At 40.4% G+C, this 10,469-nt stretch overlaps 1 protein-coding gene across 1 annotated transcript in view; it reads right to left on the bottom strand.

The window, feature by feature from the left end:
* Positions 1 to 4,314: 4,314 nt before the first annotated feature.
* TIC20-II (chloroplast import component Tic20-II) overlaps positions 4,315 to 10,469 on the bottom strand; it is an 83,516-nt gene continuing 77,361 nt past the window's right edge. Inside the window, exon 2 of the mRNA XM_089373109.1 lies at positions 4,315 to 5,727. The gene's annotated coding sequence lies outside the window, so the exon portion shown is untranslated. The remainder of the gene's footprint in view (positions 5,728 to 10,469) is intronic.

Genomic DNA, 10,469 nt, shown 5'->3' with positions numbered 1-10,469 from the left:
CGTTAAACTGAACCAATTAAGAACCAAACAAATTATAAATAAATAACAAAAAAAAACCTGTGTGTCCATAATGATTGGAAAATGAACGTTGTTACGATGTAATGCGTTACAATGATTTCTCTGAGTTTTCCTTGGACTTCTCTTATTAAGTTACGTGTCCATGGAGTATCAATGAACTCGAACAGCTCAGAGGAAGCCACAGCGATTGTGGAGGGAAGCCGAAAGATCAAGTGATGGCAGAGGAATCTACAGCGATGGAGGAGGAAGCCAAAGAGGCAGTGGAAAGTGGAAACGATCAGTCAGAGGTGTATGAAACACATAAAAACAGAAAAACACAAGGTAAGTATTGTTAATGAATGCATAATCTATAAGAGAGGAGGTCGAAGAATAGGCAAGAGGCAGGAGAGACCAAAGACACAGGAGAACTAGAGAAAGGCAGAAGCTCAACAGTGTTGGGTGCAGAAAACTGCAGCAAAACAGTTGGTACCAGGTTTGGGTTGGAGCCCAAGAAGTTGGAGCCTCTGAACTAAACAGGGGTGAAAATCCTTGGGAGTTGGTGCTCCTAAGTGCAAAACTATTGCAAGACAGAGTTGGTGCTCTGGAGGTTGGAACCTCACTGAAGTCCAAGTTGGAGCTTGGCAACTAATTGCAACCAGTTTTATATATATATATGTGTGTGTGGTGTGTATGTGTGTGTGTGTGTGTGTGTGTGCTTTTGGTAACAACAAGAACAATAAAAAAAGAAATAATGATTCACCCCCACTCTCAGTGTTTCCAACAAATATATCAACTCCCCGCCTATGTGGTTAGCCTTTCACATTATAATGTAGTTTAAAACCCCTGCCTCATATATTATTTCAAATGGTTTCGAACTTTGTTACTATTTTATGTTAAGCCATGTAAAAGGTTCCAATATTTTCAATAGTTCCGATAACATTTTATATGGTTTGAACTTTGGTATATGATATGTGTTCCGATGCATGATTCTAAATATAAATCCTATCCCAATGTACCACTTTGATAAATTATTTAGGCTTAAGGCCTAAATGAAGTTCTTGGCTTCGGAGGTTATAAAAAAAAATAAATATTTACAAAAATGAAAAAGTACTATTAACAATAAAAAGGATTGTTTACAAGTATAATAAGACAAAATAATAAAACAAACAAAATCAAATAGGCCAAAGTGATGAAAAATAACCGACCTTTGAATAGGTGAATTTTACAAATTAAAAAGTCCAAATAGATCAAATGAGTTTAGATAGGAAAAATATGAACGAAACGAACTCACCGGATCAATCCAAATTTAGAAAATCAAATAATAATATTAACAATCAATCAGTAAAACGGGTCCCATAGTAGGAATCAAGTGAATAATGGGAGGTGTTGGGTTTTACCCAATAACAGAACCCTACTAGATTGAGTGGTAACAAGACCCTAGATTGAGTGGTAACAAGACCCTCGAAGTTGGGCAATTCTAAATTTCCTTTATAAATAATGCCATTCAATTCAACACTAGCTGCAAGTACCCTTGAACCAAAATAGTAAATGTGCATTACCACAGTGAATTTGGTAGCATTTCTGTCATTTTGGAAATGAAGATTTCCTATGTCCTAATGCTTGGCAATTTGAGGCAGTGAGCCTAACTAGCTCTTTTAAGAAAGCACATGTAAATGGATAATACCACACTCCACTTAGGAAAGCCTTTGACATCTCCAGAAAACATTCAGAGTGAAACCTTGCTTACTATGGCCAAGCCTATGAAAACTTTGCATCCAATAAAGCTAATTGTTCATTGGGTTTACCATTACGAAACAAAGACATGTAACACTTGTGAATACATGGTTTGTTAGATTTTTACACAAAAGCAGGAATCTTCGCAGGCTCAATAGAATCTACTTATCAATATTATTTCCAAGAGGGTAAACAGTGCATGGACAGGAAATTGTTAACCACAGTATAAATTCTTCTATGTGCATAATACATTAAACCACAATTTTGGAGATACTAGAAAGATATGCACAAGAAACAACGATATCTGCTCTAACAAGCGATCTAGCATTGGTATCTCTTTGAATAAAGAAAGATTATAATTAATGGACGATACAACTCAACCGACACTCGAACAAGTCTTGGACGACGAAAGGTGATTTTCCAAAACCACCAAGTCGGTAAGTGGAAAGGGACCCACCACTAGACACAAAGGGGTTTGCTTGTATGACACCAAAAAAATGTGGGTCCAACATTCCACTGAAAGGGGAGGTACTCCCAGCACAAAAAAAAAACTCTTAGTAATATGCTTCAAGAGTTTTAAATGACAGCATCCACCACATATCAAAAATTGGGGCACTGTTTGATGCTGGGAGACATGAGACTGGGCACAACTTGACAGCCACAGCTCTACCACTTTACGATGGACCCCTTGTGAGGGTATACTGGCCCTGAGTGGCAAACCCACCACTCTAAGGATTCAAACCTGGGTGGGGCCCATAACAATGCCCCATTTTCACTGACCCAGCTCCCTCCCTGGGCATGTACTTCCAGCTCAGCATCCTCACCCACTTCAGGTTCTAAATTAGTATGCATAAACAGCCTTCATTAATAGCTATCTTTGGCAAGAGACTTTTTTATTTGCCGGTAGTCACAGTTACCTCCTGCATAAGATTATGGGTTCTCAGCCTTTACCGTTAGCAACTTTATCTCATAATATTTTAGGGTAAAAATTTAGAATTCAACACCTGTGTGGTAAATAAGAATTAGCATATGCAAAGGATTCTCTAACGCTTCCATGAACAGGATACTAACCACTTTTATATTCACTCTGCTGCATGCATCCATGTGCGTGTGCATCATAATCCTAGTAAGTAGTGTCAAACCGGTGGATTTAAAACTCACTCCAAGATTACAATAGTAGTACACACACCACTGAAACATGTGAATGCACAATGCATAATATCAAATCGCAGGTTTCCAACATAACAGGGAGTAAGGAGTTGTTACAATGCTTCAGATACACGTGAGAATGGGTATGATGCATTCCAAGGGGCACATCCAAGTAGGAATTCCTCTGATTCTGCAGATAGTTCTCTCTGCACTTCATCATTAAGTTGCATGAAGTAACTGTTCAACCACCCACATAATCGAGTACCATCCAATGCCTTCTTCTGTGGGCAAGGGGATACATAAAAGACATAATCTAAGAGTTCATTAAATCCATTCTCATAAACATATATTCTTTGGAAGAAACGTCACAACCATGAGGTGGGCATAATAAGGCTTCACTACCATGAACCATCAAACATATCTGTATACAGAGATGGCCTTAATAAAACAAAGGATAACATTAATGTCAAAAATCAAAATAAGGCCAGAAAAAAAAAAAAAAAAAAAAATTATTACAGTTTATTGATAGCTATCTAGAATTGTCACACCCTTAAAAGTCCTACAGATACTAGACCCGTTCAAATTGCGACAAATGCAGTCAAAAAGCAAAGGCAAAGCCTCCAAGATAGGCGCATCATAAGAGAACTCCAAAGCTAAGCTGATAACATCCAAAAACTCACCTAGAGATATAGTGCTGACTTTTTCCAAAGGTTCTCCCCACATTGAATTGACCCTTTGTTAGCTAATTAACAGCCTTCAACCATCACTACTAAGTCCATCACAAGGGGGTGAACCAAACAAGTAAATAAGTTCCCTTCCTGCGAGTTTCATAAACCATTGAATCTACTGGATTTCTGTCATTGTGATCTATCAAAATTAACAGAGCAACCACACTGTACCAATTGAAACGGAAAAGCTTTCAGAATGCTTATGGACTCAAACTGAATTATCTTTCGAGTTTTTCTACTTGAGTCATTAAAACGATAATTAAAAATTATCTTGTATTGCTCTTATAATTAATTTTGAGAGCTGGGTGCAATCATAACAGTGTTAATGCACTGGAACTTATCAGAACTTTTCTGAACGTTTGAGAGCTGAGTTTTTCAAATGTTTTCCCCACATCAAATTAAACTTTTGTTTGGTAATTAACAGCCTTCAACCGTCACTACTAAGTCCAGCACAAGGAGGTGAACCAAACAAGTAAAACAGTGCCCTTCCTGAGGTTTTCATGAACCATCGAATCTACTGGACTTCTGTTATTGTGATCTATCAAACTTAACAGAGCAACCATATTGTACCAATTGAAACAGAGAAAAGCTTTTAGAATGCTTATGGACTCAAACTGGAATTATCTTTCAGGTTTTTCTACTTGAATCATCAAAACTATAATCAAAAAGTTTTGTATTGGTTTCATATTCAACTTTGAGAGCTGGGTGCAATCATACCAGTGTTAATGCATTGGATCTTATCAGAATTATGCGGTTAAGCATGCTTGGGCTAGAGTAGTACTAAAAGCTTCATGGATTGGCTGAAGTAGTTGAGTGTTGCGCTGTGAATTACAAGCAGGAGGCCACAGGACCAAGTCCCCAGGCTGGCTGCCTGTGTGGATATTATTAGGCCTCACTTAATCTTCCAATTGAGGAATGACAGAGAAAACATTCAAGGGGCCATCTGGTTGGGATAGCTCCATCCTACCCCTCAAAGTATGGACACCCCCTCTACTTGACACCACGAAGGAGAGCACTAATATACAGACTCTATGGATAAAACCACATTCCCTATCAATGGAGCTATGGACAGACAGAACCCTAACTTTAATAGGGAACATGCTGGGCAGACTTTTTGACATTGATGAGAGTACAAGGGATCTGGAAAATACCTCAGTGGCAAGAATTGTGTGGAAATGATTTAGGTGATGGATTACCAGAACGGATAGCTATAGAGGTAGGAGGATGGTTCTATAGGCAAGAATTAGACTATGTTAAGATCCCCTTTAGATGCAGTATATGTGATCTTTATGGCTACCTTAGAAGAGGATGCCCTGCGAAATTCATTCCTGATGAAGAGGTTACATAAGATCCAGATCAGAGTAGGAGATGGCCGATAGAACCAAGCCAGAGCTTTCTGATATAGCTGCAAGAGTTATTCATCCAGAACATTCATTCATTCGGATATAACTGCTAGAATCCTCCAGAACATTGCTTAGGTTAGGTCATATAGTCCCCCAAACAGAAACACACTCAATTTGACACTAGGCAAGAAGATGAAATGATGTTTGGCTGCTATAATGAAGAGGGCTTAAAGGGGCAGGGAGAAAGATCTCTTGCCATTGTGGACATCACTCAGGCCCAATGGAAGGCCCGGACTCTGGAGTGGGTACAAGAAAAACAGAGCACATATACTATCCCTGATAAACTTGGAAGGGAAGAGTTGTCAAATGAATGAGAAAAATGATGATTCACCTCCAAACTCGCCCTTTCAATAGCCCCCTTTCTTGGGATGAGATGCGGTCAATTGAAGAATTGGGATCCAATAGAAGGGTAACAAGGAATGGGATCATATCTCAGAGATGGTGATAGGAGCTATACCTAACTTTAGCAAGCAACAGTTGGACTTCTGAGTGTCGATAGCCATAACACATCAAGTGCTTCTGATGAATATTACATTCCAGTAAAGGGAAAAAAGTATCATCTCCACTCTATAAAGAAGCATATTGAGGATGGGAAGGAATTTAGTGTGGAAGGAGGACTGAAGCAGGACCATGTTGGAACCAACGTTATCGGAACCGAACCCGTGATCGAACCAGAAAACCCTTTGAACCGGGAACCAGTCGGAACCAGATCAGAACTGTTAAAAAAGCAAGACCAAAGAAACATCAAATATTCAATTTTTAAAGAAAAACATGTATATATTCATGTGCATCCAAATGAATCCAAACCATGTAGACACAAATATGCAAGATTTCTCATTTATATAGCAAATAAGAGTGCATATAACCAAAATAGCACTTGGTGCAATACATTTTTGAACAAAAATACGTCAACAAAGAGGCTCTAGATGGCCTCTATTGTCAAAAAAAAATTATGCTACAACAAATACCTATATATTTCGGCTCTCTGCAAGGATTCGGGGGCTTAGCACCTTTGATTTACGAAGGTTTTTCTTCTTTTTCTACTGCTACCGCATAGGAGCTTTGATGCCGATTATTTGTCACATTCTATTTCATTATTCAAAGTTGGACTCCATGAGCAGCTGGTCGAGGTCGTCACGGTTTGAGGGTTGGGGTCTCTAGCGTCATTATTCTATTCCTTGCACTATTTTGTTTTATTTTATGGAAGATAAGGAGCTTGTTGATTATGAGCCCAAGGATCCCCTTACTTTGGAATAATTGTGACTTTTCTGAGCCGCTTGGGAACACCTTATGGCCTCGTAGGGTCCTCATTGTCTACATCAGATAGTCGCTCTCCACATCTCGCTGTTAAGGATATGGCTCATGAAAATTCCCTCGATGCTATGGATGCCATGGTGTCGAATGCTCAACTGAATCCCAGCTTCGGGGGAGGACACCCGGTATATCTCGACAAGTTGGAGTTTAGGTTGGATTGGTCTAGTATGGGTCTCAGGTCCATCAAGACTAGTCTCACTATCAGATTTCTTATTGATAACCCTCCATTTTTTGGTCTTGGATCCCAGGAGACGACCGACTTTGGTTTTGGCATGGGAGTCACAGGGGTTTCATGTTGGAAATGCCTAACCACATCTCTATTCATTGTCAAAATTTAGTCATTTCCAGTTACCAAACCTTCTTGGCACTGACCCCATACATCATTAGTGTTCCCAATTTCCAACCTCTCAAGATGGGTCAGCGCACTCAAGGGGTTTCGAAGGTTTTTCTTCTTTTTTCTACTGCTACCGCATAGGAGCTTTGATGCCGATTATTTGTCACATTCTATTCATTATTCAAAGTTGGACTCCATGAGCAGCTGGTCGAGGTCGTCACGGTTTGAGGGTTGGGGTCTCTAGCGTCATTATTCTATTCCTTGCACTATTTTGTTTTATATTTATGGAAGATAAGGAGCTTGTTGATTATGAGCCCAAGGATTCCCCTTACTTTGGAATAATTGTGACTTTTCTGAGCCGCTTGGGAACACCTTATGGCCTCGTAGGGTCCTCATTGTCTACATCAGATAGTCGCTCTCCACATCTCGCTGTTAAGGATATGGCTCATGAAAATTCCCTCGATGCTATGGATGCCATGGTGTCGAATGCTCAACTGAATCCCAGCTTCGGGGAGGACACCCGGTATATCTCGACAAGTTGGAGTTTAGGTTGGATTGGTCTAGTATGGGTCTCAGGTCCATCAAGACTAGTCTCACTATCAGATTTCTTATTGATAACCCTCCATTTTTTGGTCTTGGATCCCAGGAGACGACCGACTTTGGTTTTGGCATGGGAGTCACAAGGGGTTTCATGTTGGAAATGCCTAACCACATCTCTATTTCATTGTCAAAATTTAGTCATTTCCAGTTACCAAACCTTCTTGGCACTGACCCCATACATCATTAGTGTTCCCAATTTCCAACCTCTCAAGATGGGTCAGCGCACTCAAGGGGTTTCGAAGGTTTTTCTTCTTTTTTCTACTGCTACCGCATAGGAGCTTTGATGCCGATTATTTGTCACATTCTATTTCATTATTCAAAGTTGGACTCCATGAGCAGCTGGTCGAGGTCGTCACGGTTTGAGGGTTGGGGTTCTAGCGTCATTATTCTATTCCTTGCACTATTTTGTTTTATTTTATGGAAGATAAGGAGCTTGTTGATTATGAGCCCAAGGATTCCCCTTACTTTGGAATAATTGTGACTTTTCTGAGCCGCTTGGGAACACCTTATGGCCTCGTAGGGTCCTCATTGTCTACATCAGATAGTCGCTCTCCACATCTCGCTGTTAAGGATATGGCTCATGAAAATTCCCTCGATGCTATGGATGCCATGGTGTTCGAATGCTCAACTGAATCCCTTCTTAGGGAGGACACCCGGTATATCTCGACAAGTTGGAGTTTAGGTTGGATTGGTCTAGTATGGGTCTCAGGTCCATCAAGACTAGTCTCACTATCAGATTTCTTATTGATAACCCTCCATTTTTTGGTCTTGGATCCCAGGAGACGACCGACTTTGGTTTTGGCATGGGAGTCCAAGGGGTTTCATGTTGGAAATGCCTAACCACATCTCTATTTCATTGTCAAAATTTAGTCATTTCCAGTTACCAAACCTTCTTGGCACTGACCCAATACATCATTAGTGTTCCCAATTTCCAACCTCTCAAGATGGGTCAACGCACTCAAGGGTTTCCCATCGAAACCCAACTCGTGTTTTTGCCTTAGCAAGAACTCCAATTATAGGATTGGCCCCAAGAAACCCCATTGCATTCACAAGAAATCTTGCCCTAAGGTGGCTCTGGTGTTGGGGGGATGTCCGCATGGAGCGGGTTGCGGCCATGGTGGAAACATTGCTCGTGGGTTGGGCTCAAGGCCGTCATTTTGCAATTCAAACCCTAAGGGATTGCACTGCACATGACATTTCTCCCTTGGTTCAGGCACAACCAGAGATGGAGCTTCTTATGAAGGGGTGGATTCACTTGAAATTTGCAAAATCAGTGGATGTTAAAGTTGTCGAAGAGAGGGTTTGGCACATAGACTCGTCTCATGTTGTTTTTAAATTTTGGACGCCTCTCTTCAATGCTTGCAGGGAGTGGTCAAATCTGGTTCCCCTTTGGGTTTGATTGTTGGGTCTGCCATTAGACTATTGGGCAGATGAGATATTTCAAGATATTGGGAACACTATTGGCACATATTTGGCACATGATTCTTCGTATCTCACATTGGGGATTCTAATTATGGCTCGAATTATGGTTAAGGTGGACCTCAAGGATGGTCTTCCTAAAGAAACTGACCTTGGTGGTGGGGAAAGTTTTATTCAGGATCTTGATTATGAAGGTGTCCCTTCCACTATCGCAGATGTCATTAGTATGGTCCCCTTGTTAAGCATTGCCCAATGGTTTAGTTGGCACCGACTGATGAGGAGAATTATTTTTGGGAAGATGAAGGGTTTCTGAATGGGATGCCTTCTTCTAGTGGGGAGACGGTGCTCTTCCTTAGCATTCCGAGGAGCTAGTATCTATGGTTGTTGCTCCTCATATGGATTGTATGCATAAGGACGATGGTTGTGGTCCTATGGACTCACTGGAGCATCTTGTTCCAGGTACGTTTTCTGCCTCCTCTGTTGTTTTTCCTCATTAAAATAACATTAATGTCTCTTTTGATCAAAATCATGGATTCCCCTCCCCTACATCATTATGGTCTCCTCCTCTGTCCCTCCTCGTCTCTTTTATCTCTCCCTCCCAAGCCTTATGTTCTTTCTCTTTGCCTCAATGCGACTTATCTTCTCTTGTTACCACCCCCTTCTCTCTCCTTTTCGAGTGATGATTTTATTCATCCAACCTACCACCCTAATCTAATCGCCATTTTCAAAAAACCCCCTAAATTTAGGGTTAGGTAAAATTTAGATCACTTGCCCAAATTCTTGGGGTCAAGGTAGGAAGTCCAATATCACCAAAGCCAAAGAGCGTGCCAAAAGTGGATATAGTCGCGAGACAACAAGCTCCAATTCAAGGGACCCTTGGACCAGTTGCAGCCCTGCTAAATGTGCCCTTATGAAAATCCTCTCATTCAATTGTAGGGCTTTGGTGAGTCTCCCCAAATGACTCTCTCTAAAACACCTTATTGAATTTGAATCCCCTAGAGTTATTTTTCTCCAAGAGACCCTAGGTTTTGGACCTACTAATATTCAGTGTCTTGAAAAACTTTTGTGCTGGAGGAGTTTTCATGATATAGATGTTATTGGATGCTCAGGGGGTTTGGTGGTGGGATGGATTAGTTGAAGTTTTAAATTCCTCAATGCATGGAGCACTATGGCGGGACTTTGTATAGAACTTTTTTCAGAGGAATTGTCCAGTCCCTTTTCCTTGCTCAATGTATATGGTCCTACTCAACAGAAAATCATTCTGGGAGTCTTTCTTCAGTAAGACATTCTTAATTTGTCTTCTCTCATAATTGGTGGCACTGGCGTTGTTGACCACACTTCGTCAATCAATAATCCAAGAAAGCAATTGTACAGGGAAGTGAAGAAAAAATTTCAAAGATTAAAGCCATCAGTCAGCATGAATTCATCATTGTAAACCCAATTTCTACAAAGTCTAGAGTAAATGATGTATAGTATGATCGTTTAATTATGTAACAACACCTGGGTAAACCTATGATTTTTGACAAAGGATTTCATCTTAAGAAGTTTTTTAACCTCCCTGAATTATGTGTTTGTAAACACGCATAATCGGCAAGGTCTTCTAGCTTAACCCCAAAGCTAGGGCGGAATTCATTGACAATGTCTTACGTGAGTCCTAGTGTTTGTCGAGTCTGTTGTAAAAGTGTGTTTAGGCATAATTTTAATTCACAGATCCTCATTATTAGAACACCATGGCTAAATTATTTTATTATAAACACTTGATTTCGTACTAGATCATATTGTGTCGCAAAA

Source organism: Pinus tabuliformis, chromosome 8, assembly GCF_031772625.1.
Source record: "Pinus tabuliformis cultivar Carrire ecotype Pingquan chromosome 8, CPIR1, whole genome shotgun sequence".
Lineage (NCBI taxonomy): Eukaryota > Viridiplantae > Streptophyta > Pinopsida > Pinales > Pinaceae > Pinus > Pinus tabuliformis.
The sequence above is the reverse complement of the archived record's forward strand: the minus strand, read 5'-3'. Positions and strand labels throughout refer to the sequence as shown.